The sequence below is a fragment of the Muntiacus reevesi genome, chromosome 10 (genome assembly GCF_963930625.1).
Source record: "Muntiacus reevesi chromosome 10, mMunRee1.1, whole genome shotgun sequence".
In the NCBI taxonomy this organism is placed as follows: Eukaryota; Metazoa; Chordata; class Mammalia; order Artiodactyla; family Cervidae; genus Muntiacus; species Muntiacus reevesi.
The window spans coordinates 14,194,296-14,210,125 of record NC_089258.1 but is presented as its reverse complement, the minus strand read 5'-3'; the positions used below and the strand labels follow the sequence as shown (position 1 = coordinate 14,210,125).

The window sequence follows — 15,830 nt, the reverse complement described above, 5'->3', positions numbered from 1 at the left end:
TGCCAGTGCATTGGTGTGCCGGGCTGGATCCTGTGCCCTCCGATGATCAGGGCCAATCCCAGGGTTCTGTGGGCTTAGATGGTCTTAAGGCAGCAGGTCTGCTGTTGGGGGTTGTGTCTCAGCCCTGCTAGTTGTTTGACCAGAGGTATCTCAGTACTGCTGCCTACAGGTTGGTGGGCATGCCTGAGTCTCAGCACTTATAAGCTAGAGGAGTGATTCCAAAATGGTGCTTATCAGCACCACTGTCCACCAGGTAGAATGAGCTTCCAAAAATGGCTACCACCAGTGTCTGTTCTTCCAGGGTGAGTTCCAGTTGCCTCCCGCCTCTCTGGGAAACTCTTCAAGATCAGCAGCTGAGTCTGACCCAGGCTCCTTTCAAATGATTGCTTTTTCTCTAGGTCCTAGAGTGTGTGAGATTTTGTGTGTGCTCTTTAGAAGTGGAGTCTCTATTTTACACAGCCCTCTGGCTCTCCTGAAAGTAATCCACTCTGACTTTTAAAGCCAAATGTTCTGGAGGCTCATCTTCTCAGTGCAGGACCCCTGAGCTGGGGAGTCTGATGAGTGTCTTGGACTCCTTGCTCCTTGGAGAGAACCTTTGTGCAACTGTAATTATTCTCACATTTGTGAGTTGATTACCTGGTATGGGTCTTGACTATCTTGCATCTCCACTTCTCCTTCCCTTTGTGGTTCCTTCTTTATATCTTTAGTTTTAGAAGGTCTTTTCTGCTAATCTTCTCATCAGAAGGTTTTTCTCATCAGTAGTTGCCCATGGGAGGAGGTGAGCTCAGGGTCTTCTTACTGTTTCATCTTCGCCACTCCCTCTCATTCAAATCTTTAATGTGTGTTAATTTTGTATATGGTGTAAGATGGTGGTCTAGTTCCATTCTTTTGCATGTGACTCTCCAATTTTCCTGTTTGTTAAAGAGACTATCCTTTATCCATTGTATGTTGTTTGCTCCTTTGTCAGAAATTAATTTTTCAGGTATATGTGGGTTTGTTTCTAGGCTCTCAGTTCCATTGATCTTTGTGTTTGTTTTTGTACCAGTACCATACTGTTTTGATTTTATTAGCTTTGTAGTTTAGTTGTAAACCAGGGCTTTTGATACCTCCAGCTTTGTTTTTCTTCCTCAAGATTGTTTTGGCTAGTGAGGATCTTTAGTGGTGGACATGAGTTTGAGGAAACTCTGGGAGATAGCAAAGGACAGGGAAGCCTGCTGTGCTTCATGGGGTTGCAGAGAGTCAGACACAACTTAATGACTGGATAACAACAACAAATTTTAGAATTATTTGTCTTAGTTCTGTGAATATGCCATTGGAATTTTGATTGGGATTACACTGGATCTGTATATTGCTTTAGGTAGAATGGACATTTCAACAATATGAATTCTTAGCCTCACTTGCAGCTAAGCCCAGCCATGTGATTCTCTTAATCGATAGGTTTTCAGCAGGTTACTTCCAGGTAGAAACATTTAGCTGTAGATGAATGACCTTCTGGCTGTCTCTCTTCCTGAAGGAGTGATTATGGATGCAAGGTGCAAAAATGTCAGAGCTTCTATCGTCTTGGATCCGCAAGTGAGTAAGCAGACCACTGTCATTCCCTTCACCTCCCATGTACACATTGAGTGTACAGCATGAACAGAAACTTACCTTAACGTAATTTATCTTATTTTGATTCATAAAGTTAGGTTTCTCTTGCTAGCAACTAAAAGCATCCTAAGTGATATAGTTGATAATTCCTTGTACATGTGATATACACAGTATATGCAGGTTATACATTCAGAATGATCTGCACAACTTACACTTGTTTGAAGAAATCATTTGTACTTAACCTTACATTGCTGAATTTGGGATACTCAAATATAACCTTGTAAAACATGGATTATGATGATTCTTTATATACTAACATTGCAAATCTATGTTTATAACAGAAGGCTATATAGAATGTATGTTTAGATGTTTGTATGTTCTAGTGAGACTCATTTCTGCATTTATATGAAGCTGTTATCTATGTGTCTGTAATCTTAGGCCTTGAGAGTGAGTAAACTTGTATTAGTGTCATAATAGTGTGATACTTTATATAGCAAGTGGTATTTTCTACTGTATTTGGCAGAGAAAAATATCCTGCTTCTGATTCTGATCAGAACCATTAGACTTAGTCATTATGCTAAAAATATTGGGAAAGCTAGTGCACATTTTTTTTGCTGAGAAGTATTTGGATGAATTGGTATTTTTTTGAGACTGCATCCAGTTTTAGAAGTAACACGCATAAAAATATTTTTATATGAAGTACTGTAATAAGAATGATTTTCTTTTTAGGTTGAGTGGTATAAATTAAGGTAAGTACAATGAGAAACATCTTGAATTTTGTTAGTGATGTTCCTAACATCACATTTAGGAACATCAACATTTAGTATAGTATGGAGCTCTACTAAAAACTTGAAATTTATTTCATTATATGCAAGATTCTGTATCTCCATTTAGTTCTGCAAGTGTGTACAGTGTATATTTAATATATGGCTAATACTGCACTAAGTTCTTTTTGTTTTAAAATAATTTGTCTAATTTAATTTTGAAATTATTTGAATTATTAAAGAATTATCTCTTCTTGAGACAGAATGGTTAAAATAAGACAAGTATTTGAAAATATTCTTATACTTGATTAGAATAATCTCTGATTGTGTTGTTTTGTGGCCACAGTGGCTATGAGTATCTGACTATACATTATTTTTAAAACATTTTATTTTGAGGTTTTACTGATAGACAGTGAGCTATAATAGGTCAGTTCAGTTCAGATCAGTCGCTTAGTCACATCCAACTCTTTGCGACCTCATGGACTGCAGCACGCCAGGCCTCCCTGTCCATCATCAACTCCCGGAGCTTACTCAAACTCATGTCCATTGAGTCGGCAATGCCATCTAACAATTTCATCCTCTGTCTTCTCCTCCTACCTTCAATCTTTGCTAGCATCAGGGTCTTTTCCAGTGAATCACTTCTTTGCATCAGGTGGCTAAAGTATTGGAGTTTTAGCTTCAGCATCAGTCCTTCCAATGAATATTCAGGACTGATTTCCTTTAGGATGGACTGTTTGGATTTCCCTGCTGTCAAAGGGACTCTCAAGAGTCTTCTCCAATGCCACAGTTCAAAAGCATCAATTCTTTGGTCTCAGCTTTCTTTAGAGTCCAACTCTCACATCTATACATGACTACTGGAAAAATCATAGCTTTGACTAGACAGACCTTTGGTGACAAAATAATGTCTCTGCTTTTTAATATGCTGTCTAGGTTGGTTATAACTTTTCTTCCAAGGAGCAAGTAGCTTTTAATTTCATGGCTGTAGTCACCATCTGCAGTGATTTTGGAGCCCCCCAAAATAAAGTTTGTCACTGTTTCCACTGTTTCCCATCTATTTGCCATGAAGTGTTGGGACCGGATGCCATGATTTTAGTTTTCTGAATATTGAGTTTTAAGCCAACTTTTTCACTCTCCTCTTTCACTTTTATCAAGAGACTCTTTAGATATTCTTCACTTTCTGCCATAAGGGTGGTGTCATCTGCATGTCTGAGGTTATTGACATTTCTCCTGGCAATTTTAATTCCAGCTTGTGCTCATGATATACTCTGCATACAAGCTAAATAAGCAGGGTGATTATATATAGCCTTGACATACTCCTTTCCCAATTTGGAACCGGTCTGTTGTTCCATGTTCAGTTCTAACTGTTGCTTCTTGACCTGCATACAGATCTCAGGAGGCAGGTCAGGTGGTTTGGTATTGCCATCTCTTTGAGAACTTTCCACAGTTTGTTGTGATCCACATAGTCAAAGGCTTTGGCATAGTCAATAAAGCAGAAGTAGATGTTTCTCTGGAACTCTCTTGCTTTTTTGATGATCCAATGAATGTTGGCAATATGATCTCTGGTTCCTCTGCCTTTTCTAAATCTAGCTTGAACATCTGGAAGTTCATGATTCACGTACTGTTGAAGCCTGCCTTGGAGAATTTTGAGCATTCCTTTGCTAGCATGTGAGATGAGTACAATTGTGCAGTAGTTTGTGCATTGTTTGGCATTGTCTTTCTTTGGGATTGGAATTAAAACTGACCTTTTCCAGTCCTATGGGCACCGCTGAGCTTTCCAAATTTGCTGGCATATTGAATGCAGCACTTTCACAGCATCATCTTTTAGGGTTTGAAATAGCTCAGCTGGAATTTCATCACATCGACTAGCTTTGCTCGTAGTGATCCTTCCTAAGGCCCACTTGACTGCACATTCCAGGATGTCTGGTTCTAGGTGAGTGATCATACCATTGTGCTTATCTGGGTGGTTAAGACCTTTTTTGAATAGTTCTGTGTATTTTTGACACTTCTTAATATCTTCTGTTAGGTCCATACCATTCCTGTCCTTTACTGTGCCCAGCTTTGCATGAAATGTTCCCTTGGTATCTCTCATTTTCTTGAAGAGATCTCTAGTCTTTCCCATTCTATTGTTTTCCTCTATTTCTTTGCATTGATCACCGAGGACGGCTTTCTTATCTCTCCTTGCTGTTCTTTGGAACTCTGCATTCAATTGGGTGTAAATTCCTTTTCTCCATACATATGTCAAAATGTATTCTTTAAATATGAATACATCCTTGAAACCATCAGCACAATTAAGATAATGAGCATGTATATCATACCGTCTACTTTCCTAGTGCTCCTTTGTCAACTTTTTCCTCTACCTATTCCACTGCACCCTCTCCTCCCATTCCCAGGCAATCACTAATCTGCTTTCTGTCACTATAAACTAATTTTATGAAATTTATAAAATTTTATACAAATTGATTCAGGTAATACATACTCTTTTTTGAGGGGTCTTTTTCACTTAGTATAATTGATTTGGTAACTGTGTTATGTAGCTTGTATTACTAGTTCATTTTTATTGGTGAATGGTATTTCATCGTTTGGATGTAGCAGTTTTTTGTCTCCTTTTCATGGACGTTTAGGTAGTTTTCAATTTTTGTCTATGCAAATAAAACTGTTATGAATATTTATGTTCAGGTGTTTGGATTGAACATAGCTTTTATTTCTCCTGGGTAAAAGTCTAGGTGTGGAAGGGCTAAATTGCAGGGTAGGTAAAAGTTTAGCTTCTTAAGAAATTGCAGTTTCCAGTTCAAGATGGTGGAGTAGGACATGTGCCTGTCTCCTGCCAGAGCAACAAAATCACAATTAGCTGTTGAACAATGGTTGAACAATGGGGGATGCTGGAACCCAACAAAAAGAGATAGTGTATATCCAAAGACAAAGAAGAAGCTCCAATAAGACAGTAGGAGGGATGCAATCACTATAAAATCAAATCCAGTACCCTCCAGGTGGACCACCCACAAACTGGAGAACAATAATACCCAAGAAGTTCTCCCACTGTTATGAGGGCTCTGAGCCCCATGTCAGGCTTCCCAGCCTGGGGATCCAGCAAAGGGATTGGGAAGACCTTGAAGGCCAGCATGATTTGATTATGTGACTTCTACAGGACTGGGGGAAATAGAGACTCAGCTCTTGGAGGGCACAAACAAAATTGATATGCCCCAAGATCCAAGGGACAGGAGCAGTGACCGTACAGGAGCCTGAACCAGACCTACCTGCTGGTGTTCGAGGGTCTCCTCTGGAGGCATGGGTTGGCAGGGTCTTACTGCAGGGATGGGAGCACTGTCAGCAGCAGTCTTGGAAGCTGTCCCTTGGCTTAGGTACTCTTGGAGGTCACCATTAACCCTACCATGACCCTATAGATCCCAGGGCTGCATCACCTCAGGACGAAAAGTGAACAGGGAGCACAATCCCATTCATCAGCAGATAATTGGATCAATGCCTTACTGAGCAAGGCCCTGCCCACAGAGCAAGACCCAGTTTTTCCCACCCAAGCCCTCCCATGAGGAAGCTTACACAAGGCTCTTTGCCTCATGCACTAGAAGGCAGACAGAAGAAGCAAGAAGAACCACAATTTCACAGTGGCTAGAATGAAAACCACATTACAGAAAGTTGATCATGATAAGAAAGCAGAGAGTTATGTCCCAGATGAAGGGAGAAGATAACACCCCAAAGACAACTAAATGAAGTGGATCTAGGCAACCTTCCAGAAAAAGAATTCAGTATAATGATAATGATGATCCAGGATCTCAGAAATAGAATGGAGAAAATGCAAGAAATGTTTGCCAAAGACCTAGAAGAACTAAAGAACAAATAGAGATGAACAATATACTGGAAGGAATCAATAGTAGAAGAACTGAGGTAGAATAACAGATAAATGACCTGGAGGACAGAATGGTGGAAGTCACTGCAAGAGAACAGAATATATAAACAAGAATGAGAAAAAATGAAGACAGTGTAAGAGACCTCTGGGACAACATTAAATGCACCAATATTCACATTATGGGGGTCCCAGAAGAATGCAGAGAGAAAGGACTTTAGAAAATATTTGAGGAGATAATAGCTGAAAATTTCCCTAACATGGGAAAGGAAACAGTCAACCAAGTCCAGGAAGTGGAAAGCATTCCAAGCAGGATAAATGCAAGGAGGAACACACAGAGACACATAGTAATCAAACTGACTAAAATTAAAGACAAAGATAAAATATTAAAAACAACAAAGGAAAAATAATAAATAGCATACAAGGGAACTCCCATAACTCCAAGGTTATCAAATGATTTCACAACAGAAACTCCACAGGCCAGAAGGGAATGATATGATTTATGTAAAGTGATGAAAGGTAAGAACCTACAACCAAGAATACTCTACCCAGCAAGACTGTGATTCACATTTGACAAAGAAATCAAAAGCTTCCCTGACAAGCAGAAGTTAAGAGAATTCAGCACCACCAAACCAGCTTTACAACGCTAAAGGAACTTCTCTAGGCAGGAAACACAAGAGAAGGAAAGGACCTATACAAAATAAACCCAAAACAATGAAGAAAATGGTAATTATATTGCTAATTACCTTAAATGTAAGTGGATTAAATACACCAACCAAAAGATATAGACTGGCTGGGTAGATGAAAACAAGTGCATATATGCACTTCTGCTTACTATACCACTCTACTTAACCCCTCCATACGTATGTATTTTATATTGTTAGGTTAATCATGTTTCCATTATAGCTTGCAATTGTAATTATCTTTTATTTTATCTGGCTATTGATTGTGAAACATCTTTTTACTATTGTGATTATGTAACTATTATTAGCTTAGTACCATTGTATCATGATTGGTCAACAGAAAATAATAGAATTTTATATCACTAAAACTACCATTTAATAGAAAAACCTGTAACCACTTTTTAAAATCCAGATGTATGTCAGAATCATCTTGGAAAGTTTTGAAAACTACAAATGCTCAGATATTTCTTTTTTTTCTCCAAAGCTTCAGATAAACATATTTAATAAGCAGCCATGTTTAAAAACAACTAGACCTTATGATGATATTTTCGTTTTATATAGTTTCACTTTTTCTATTTCATTTTCACTGCTCACTCAATTTATGTTTTTCAATTTTTCTGTCTCATTTTAATTTTTTTTTTATATTCTTTCTCAAGTCTTTATCAAGCATAGTAGCAGTCAAGCATAGTAGAAATGCTTTTGTGTGTGTATGTGTATATGTGTGTGTGTGTGTGTGTGTGTGTGTATGTATGTGTATGGATATATACATACCTTTTTCAAGACTCCGCATTGTATTTAATTGCACTGAGCAGTTTCAACTGCATGCAACAAATTCTGGTAAATTCTCTTTTCATTTTTATTCTGTTACAAATTCTTTCTATTTCCTTGTTATGACTTCTTAGATAACACCCATCTTTTGAAAGTAGACATTTAATTTCCAAATGCATGGGATTTTTAAAGTATCTTTGATATTAATTTCTCATTTTGGTATTAATTTCTTATTAAACTTCTCTGTAATTACTGTCTGTGTTTTTTCAGTCTTCTGACTTTATTGAAGCTTTCAGTGGCTAAGTCAAGATCTCTCTTGGTAAATGTCACATTTCACTTGAAAATATGTGAGTTATTTTCAAATATCTTTTGATATTGATCTCTAATATAATTCCACAGTGATAAGAGAACAGACTCTATGATTTCAGTACCTTTAGACTATCAAATTTTTGAACCTGGTCTTATGTCCCTGAATATGTTCTAGTGTCTCCTAGTTTATAATCTGTGGGAACTTCAATAGAATTTGTATTCTACTGTTTTTATAGAATTCTATAAAATTCTATATACATTTATGAAAATTATATAAATCTTAATTATGTTGAATCGGTTCATAGTACTTTTCAGGTCTACTATATCCTTCTACTCTGTATATTCATTCTATTAACTTTTGAGAGTTTGATATTGAAACTCTAACTAAAAATCTTAATTTATCTACTTAAAAATAATTATAATATATAGTAGAGCTATATGTAACTTTGTTCTGTATTTTCTAAGTCTCCTGTAAGTGTGTTATCATATTTTCATAATTTAAAAAATAAAAAGAAACAGACAAAAAAGTTACTCTGTACACCTGTAACTAATACATTATTGTAAATCAGCTAGCTTACCTGAATAAAAAATTATTGAGTTATTTTCAAAGGGGATTATACCATTCTATATTCCCACTTGCAGTATTTGAGAGTTTCCAGTTCCACATCCTTACCAATACTTAGGATGGTCAGTCTTTTTAATTTTAGCCCTTCTAATGTATTTGTAGTAATATTGTACAATCATTTTAAATTGTATTTTTCTAATACAAGTCCTTTGTCAGATACATGATTTGCAAATGTTTTCCTACCAGTTTATGACTTCCTTTTTTATTTTCATAATGGTATCTTTTGAAGAGTAAGAAGTTAATTTTGTTGGAGTCCAGTTTATTGATTATTTTACTTTAAAGTTTGTGCCTTTTATGTCCTACATAGGAAATCTTTTCCTAACCCAGGGTTGCTGAGATTTTTTCCCTATGTTTTCTTTCAGAGATTTTATAGTTTTAGCTCCTACACTTTAGGTCTATGATCCATTTTGAGTTCACTTTTGTATATTGTATGAGCAAAGGGTTCAGATTCATTTTTGTATGTACCTTTACAGTTTTTCCATGCTTTCAAAGATTATTCTTTACCTATTGAATTATTTTGGAACTTGTCAAAAATCACACAATATATGTGTGACTATTTCTCAACTCTTTTTTTTTTCTGTTCCATTTATCTGTATACATGTCTCTATGCCTTGATTACTATAGCCTTTTGATGAGTCTTGAAATCAAGCAATGTAAGTCCTCCAACTTTGTTTTTTTCAAAGTTGTTTGGCTGTTCTGGATTATTTACATATATGCCCTTTATCAGGTTGTGTAAGTTTTTCTCTATACCATGTCTGATGAGATTTAAAAAATCTTGAATGGTTATTTTTGTTAGGTGCTTTTCTGCCTGTAGATGGTGATTGCAGCCATGAAATTAAAAGATGCTTACTCCTTGGAAGGAAAGTTATGACCAACCTAGATAGCATATTAAAAAGCAGAGACATTACTTTGCCAACAAAGGTTCATCTGGTCAAGGTTATGGTTTTTCCAGTGGTCATGTATGGATGTGAGAGTTGGACTGTGAAGAAAGCTGAGTGCCGAAAAATTGACGCTGTTGAACTGTGGTGTTGGAGAAGACTCTTGAGAGTCTCTTGGACTGCAAGGAGATCCAACCAGTCCATCTTAAAGGGTATCAGTCCTGGGTGTTCACTGGAAGGACTGATGCTGAAGCTGAAACTCCAATACTTTGGCCACCTCATGCGAAGAGTTGACTCAGTGGAAAAGACCCTGATGCTGGGAAGGATTGGGGGCAGGAGGAGAAGGGGACGACAGAGGATGAGATGGCTGGATGGAATTACCGACTCGATGGGCATGAGTTTAAGTAAACTCCAGGAGTTGGTGATGGACAGGGAGGCCTGGCGTGCTGTGACTCATGGGGTCGCAAAGAGTCGGACACGACTGAGCGGCTGAACTGAATTGAACTGAACTTTCTGCCTCCATTGAAGTATACATAAGTTCTTGAAGATTGTATTCTCATATAACTGTTTTGACTGCCTTTGTGCTAATTTTGTGGTTGTTTTCCACAGTCCCATATGTTTTGAAATTCAAGCCATGGTGTCTGTAATGGGGTTGAAGATCATTATGTAAGCATTTGTCAACCAACTCAGAGGGACAGGAATCTTTGCACTTTTGATGCCTAGGTTTTTACTTGATTCAGGCACTTAAGTATTTACTTAAGCATTCATTTCACAAATATTGAACACAGTATTAGTCAAAGTAAATACTAGTTGTGGTAACAAAATCCTAAATCTCAGTGGCTTAACATAATACAAGTGTTAATTTTTGCTAGTGTGACAGACAGCTCAGTTCAGTTGCTCAGTCATGTCTGACTCTGCAACCCTATGGACTGCACCATGCCAGGCTTCCTTGTCCTTCACCAACTCCTGGAACTTGCTCAAACTCATGTCCGTTGAGTCGGTGATGCCATCCAACCATCTCATCCTCTGTCGTCCTCTTCTCCTCCTGCCTTCAGTCTTTCCCAGCATCAGGGTCTTTTCCAATGAGTCAGTTGTTTGCATCAGGTGGCCAAAGTATTGGAGTTTCAGCTTCAACATGAGTCCTTCCAATGAATATTCAGGGCTGATTTTCTTTAGGATGGACTGGTTGGATCTCCTTGCAGTCCAAGGGACTCTCAAGAGTCTTCTCCAACACCACAGTTCAAAAGCATCAATTCTTCAGTGCTCAGCTTTCTTCATAGTCAGATTCTCACATCCATACATGATGACTGGAAAAACGATAACTTTGACTAGATGGACCTTTGTTGGCAACGTAATGTCTCTGCTTTTTAATATGCTATCTAGGTTGGTCACAGCTTTTCTTCCAAGGAGCAAGTGTCTTAATTTCATGGCTGTGGTCACCATTTGTAGTGATTTTGGAGCCCCCCAAATAAAGTCTCTCACTGTTTCCATTGTTTCCCTATCTATTTGCCATGAAGTGATGAGACCGGATGCCATGACCTTAGTTTTTTGAATGTTGAGTTTTAAGCCAACTTTTTCACTCTCCTCTTTCACTTTCATCAAGAGGCTCTTTAGTTCCTCTTTGCTTTCTGCCATAAGGGTGGTGTCATCTGCGTATCTGAGATTATTGATATTTCTCCTGGAAATCTTGATTCCAGCTTGTGCTTCATCCAGCCTGGCATTTTGCATGATGTACTCTGCATAGAAGTTAAACAAGCAGAGTGACATACCGCCTTGACGTGACAAGTGTGACAGCCCGCTGTATGTCAGTTGTCTCTCTTGTGCATATTTTTATGTACAGATTTCCTGCAGGTTTCCCAGTTTCTCTGGGGTCCTTCCATTTTCTAGCTCCACTGATTCAGTCCTTTACTTCCAGCCTTGTGTATTGGGGAAGAAGTTAGAAGACTGCACAGGATGTTTTAGAGTCCAGGCATGAAAGGTGTGTACATCATTTATGCTCTCATTTCTTTGGCCAGAACTTAATCATTCAGCCAGCCTAACTTCCAAGCTGCTGGGAAGTATTCATTTGCCACAGATGTGGGGAATGCTAGTAAACTGTGTCACATACAACTCCTATGAGTTAGGCACTGTGCTAGGTGCTGGGGATGTAATAGTGGACTTGATTCTTGTTCTGGCTGAGGTTACCTTCCAGGATGGGTTGGGAGTGGAGTGTGTTGTGGCATACTTGGGTATTTGATAAAGGAAGAATCATATACTGTCTTCCAGATGACTTCTCTTGCTTGATTTTCATAGGAAAAAGTAAACTTGAATACATTAACATGAATTATAATATAATTTAAGCATTAAAAATGTCACTAAACTTCTTATTAGTCTTGTAAGTAGTATTTTAACTAGATCTGTAAAGAACAAATATGGTAGATGTATATGGTTTGCATGATGTCTGAAAATTTTTTTGAGTTAGTGTGATCTTGGGTGGCCTTGACCTATAGCGGCTTCAAGCTGGATATTGGTTCCTGGCCAGAGATTGAGGTGGGGAGACACTCTGCAACCTGGGGCTCATCTATCTCCTGCCTCAATTTACTTACATTTAAACACTAAATTATTTTACTTATCTTTAAGAAGAAAGTTATTTCCAGCTTACCTCTTAGCTGAAAAGCAGTCTGGCAATGCTAAATCCGACTTCTTTTTTTGGCAGCAGCTGGCAGGAGCTAAGTTCTGGCCATCTTCTTTGGATAGTCTTTAGTTTTCTGGTTTGCCTCAAGCCCATCTGATTGCTTTACTCATTTTACTGACCTCTTGGACATCTGAATTTATGACTTTTGTATGAACTGATTTACTAACTTTTGGTTTATCTTGAAATGACACTTAGAAAAAGAAATGGGTAGTTCAGGAGAACAAATGTATCATACTTACTGGGGAAATTGCTGTAGTTAGTAATCTGTGTTCTCTGATGAGTTCAAAGTTTCATAGTTGTAGGAAAAAAAGCTTATTGTTATTATCCTGAGCAATAATATACCATACACCCGTTAGAAATCAGAGCTTTTGTTCTAATGATTTTTTTCTAAGTGTATTAATTTTATAAGCTTGTTTTTTTTTTTTTTCACTGTTTTTGGGTCTTGGTTCATTTCTAATATTACCTTGGTCATAAACCCTACTAAATGTGTTTCATACTTCCATGAAACCATACATACCAAAGTAAGACAGGTATTCAAACGAAAAGAAAAATAGAGTTGAGCCTTTTCAAAAGAATTAATTTGGACCAGGATTAGAGGTTCCTGAGAGATTGGCCAAAAGAAGATAGCTGCTGAAGAACTGCTGGGGTTACTACTGTTGTGCATCTTGTAAATGTGTCTTAATTCTCATGGTATGGTAATGTTTTCAGTTACTAAAAGAGTCAACTGATTTTAGCAGAAAACATTCACCTTCAATAATAATTTTTCTTCGAAATATTTACAGAGAAGCAAAATGAGGTTGCTTAGTGGCAAAGCTGTTGAGTGTTTTCCCAGGAAACTAACTCTTGTCTGGTGCTCTTTTCATTGCACCAGCAGCTCCATATCAAGGGTTTCTGATGCTTCCTATTGAAGCATTCTTAAGCAAGTTTTTGGCAGACTTTTTTGTTGCATCTTTCTACTGTGTAAATAGAGGCATTAGAAGAAATGTAATTTTTGAATACTGCTTAACCAGTTTCTGCTTGGTAATATGCCCCAAGACCCTCAGTGAATGCCAGCAAACAAATTAGACCCACAGTGTATTTGATATGTATATCTTTTCCCCAAACAAAATTTGAATTCTACAAACACAAATTGAGTCATTTTCCAAATGTTTGTATATGAATGAAAGTTTTTGTCCTATCCTTCTCTAACAAATACCATAAAACTTCTAAAGGTCTATGATGCATTTGTTTTACAATGTTAATCCAAAACAAAACTTATTCTGACTAAACTTGTAGCTATAGAGAGATACCAAACTCATTTCCATTGATCAGTACAGCATGTTTGTACCAACTATATCCAAAAAAATGTGTAAAAGAGTGCCACACTGTAAATTATAGTTGTAAACACAAGTGCAGCTGTTACAAATTTAGCAAAACCTCAGATTAAACAATTTAAAATTTACTGAAGATGACATTCCAGACCCATTTTTCATAATATAAACACTCTGGGACATGCCTTTGAAATGAGTGGGATTATCATTAATATTAATGCCACTGAATTCAAGACTGGAAGGTCATTTCTTCTGAGCTTCATTTTCACTCCTAATTTTGGAATAAAATATGCTTTTAGCCTCAAGTATGGCATGTTTATTCACGGCCTGAAAAAAATTTGATCCTGTTGTTTTTGAATTGTAGGAATGCAAAAATATGGTATAAATATTTTATTCTTTATTTATGGCCTTTTAACTTAAATGAGTTTGTTAGGATTAAATTTGGCAAAAATTAGCTGCTAGTGGAATGCAATTGCTTTGGTCAATTAAAAAAAAAATAAAAAGACACTAAAAATAGTTGCTATTTTAAGATTGTATTAATTTGACATTTTAGAATCCTGTATTTAAGGAATTTTATTTAAATGATTCTGAGCATGTTTCTTGTGGTTTTGCCTTTCAGCTAGACCAGGGTGGGACAAGCATTCAAAATCTGCACCACTCTAATTTGCTTTTCTCCTTATTTTCCACTTAGTGGTACAACTGGTTGAATATCAATTCAGCATTATAATATTTTCTAGAATTACATTCTGTGCTCTGATATCCTATGACATCTTGTATGAATTTTGAGTATATAATGATCAAATTTAAGCTCTTTGAGTAAACTGGGCTAGTAGTTCTGGGTGGTAGGGGGTGGGGAGGAGGAGACAGGTGGTTGTTTTGGTTTTGTTTCCTTGTTTATTGTTGACTAGATTTTAAAATTCATTTACCTTTTCTGAATTTCTTATCTGGAGTTTTGGGGGAGCCTTTAAATTGGGTAATGGAGCACTTATTTGACTGTTGATAAACTATCCCTAGTCCTTGAATAAAAAGAGGCATTTATCAAAAGAAGCCAGTGGAATCTCTTGTTTACATTTGTTCTCTAACTTCTGTCGAACAGATTTTTTTGATCAGGAGAATTGCCAGCCATTGTCAAGTACCATGTTGTAACCTAACGTTGGTAGTTGTGAAAGTATGTAGCTGATCTTGTTATCCCTTATTCAGAAGAGCTTTGGATATTTCTGTCAACAAAGAAAATTGGTATACCACAATGACTGTTGCTGTTGCTTTTGCCCTCCTCTTCTTTCTTTTTTTTTTCCCTTTCTTTTTACTTTAAGAGTTTGTGGAAGTTTCTTTTAACTCTTTTGGTATTTACATGAGATGGAAATCTGGGCAGATATAAATAGCCCTTTTCTTGTTTAAAAGCTTCTTTGCAACCATCCGGGGATTTTTCTTCCTTATCATCTGTTCTTCTATTCTTTCTCTGGTATTATATATATCTTCTCTTTACTATGTCCTCTTTCTTGGTTAACTCCTTGCTTTTGGGGGAGTATATCCTCTAGTACCTTTTTAAAATGGTATGTGGGAGGTAAATTATTTCTGGTCCCTGTACTAGTTACACTTGATTGATAGTTTGTCTGGATATAGAATTCTAGGTTGGAAATAATTTTCTTTCAGAATTGTGAAGGCATTGTTCCATTTCCCTCTGTCTTCCAATGCTTTTATAATAAAATCTTATGATGATGTGCTTATTGTGTGAAACTTTTCATCCGTTGTGATGGGCACTTGACTAGCCCTTCCAATCTGGAAGTGCTTGTCTTCTAGTTTTTTTTAAAAAAGTTTTGTTGATTATATCCTCCCTTCATTTTCTTTGGTGCTTGACCTCCAAATATTTGGAGTTTGACCTCCAGGACTAATGCTTCTATAACTGGAGTGAATGTTCTCTAAGAGATAGGAAGCAGGTTTTTTTTAAGTATAAAAATGTTTGTTGTTTGATAAGTTGGGGATGCTCAAGACATTCTCCAGGTTTAATAATTTACTAGGAAAACTCAGAATTCAGCATATAGTTGTCCCCATGCCTATGATTTATTTCAGGGAAAGAACACAAAGCAAAAACAACAAAGAGAAAAGGTGCATGGGAGGAAGTCTGGAGGAAACCAGACTCAAGCCTCTAAGAGTCTTTTCCTTGAGGAGTCACACAAAACACATGTAATTTCATCAGCAGAATTATGACAACACATGCGAAATGTCATCCATCAGGGAAGCTCATTAGAGATTCAATGCCTAAGGTTTATTTTGGGGGCTGGTCGCATAGTCATCCACTGTCTGCTGCTGCTACTAAGTTGCTTCAGTTTTGTCTGACTCTGTGCGACCCCATAGATGGCAGCCCACCAGGCT

General features: G+C 37.2%; 1 protein-coding gene across 5 annotated transcripts in view; it reads left to right on the top strand.

Annotated features, from left to right (window-relative positions):
* FANCC (FA complementation group C) overlaps positions 1–15,830 on the top strand; it is a 308,295-nt gene that overhangs the window by 22,362 nt on the left and 270,103 nt on the right. The window lies entirely within an intron of this gene.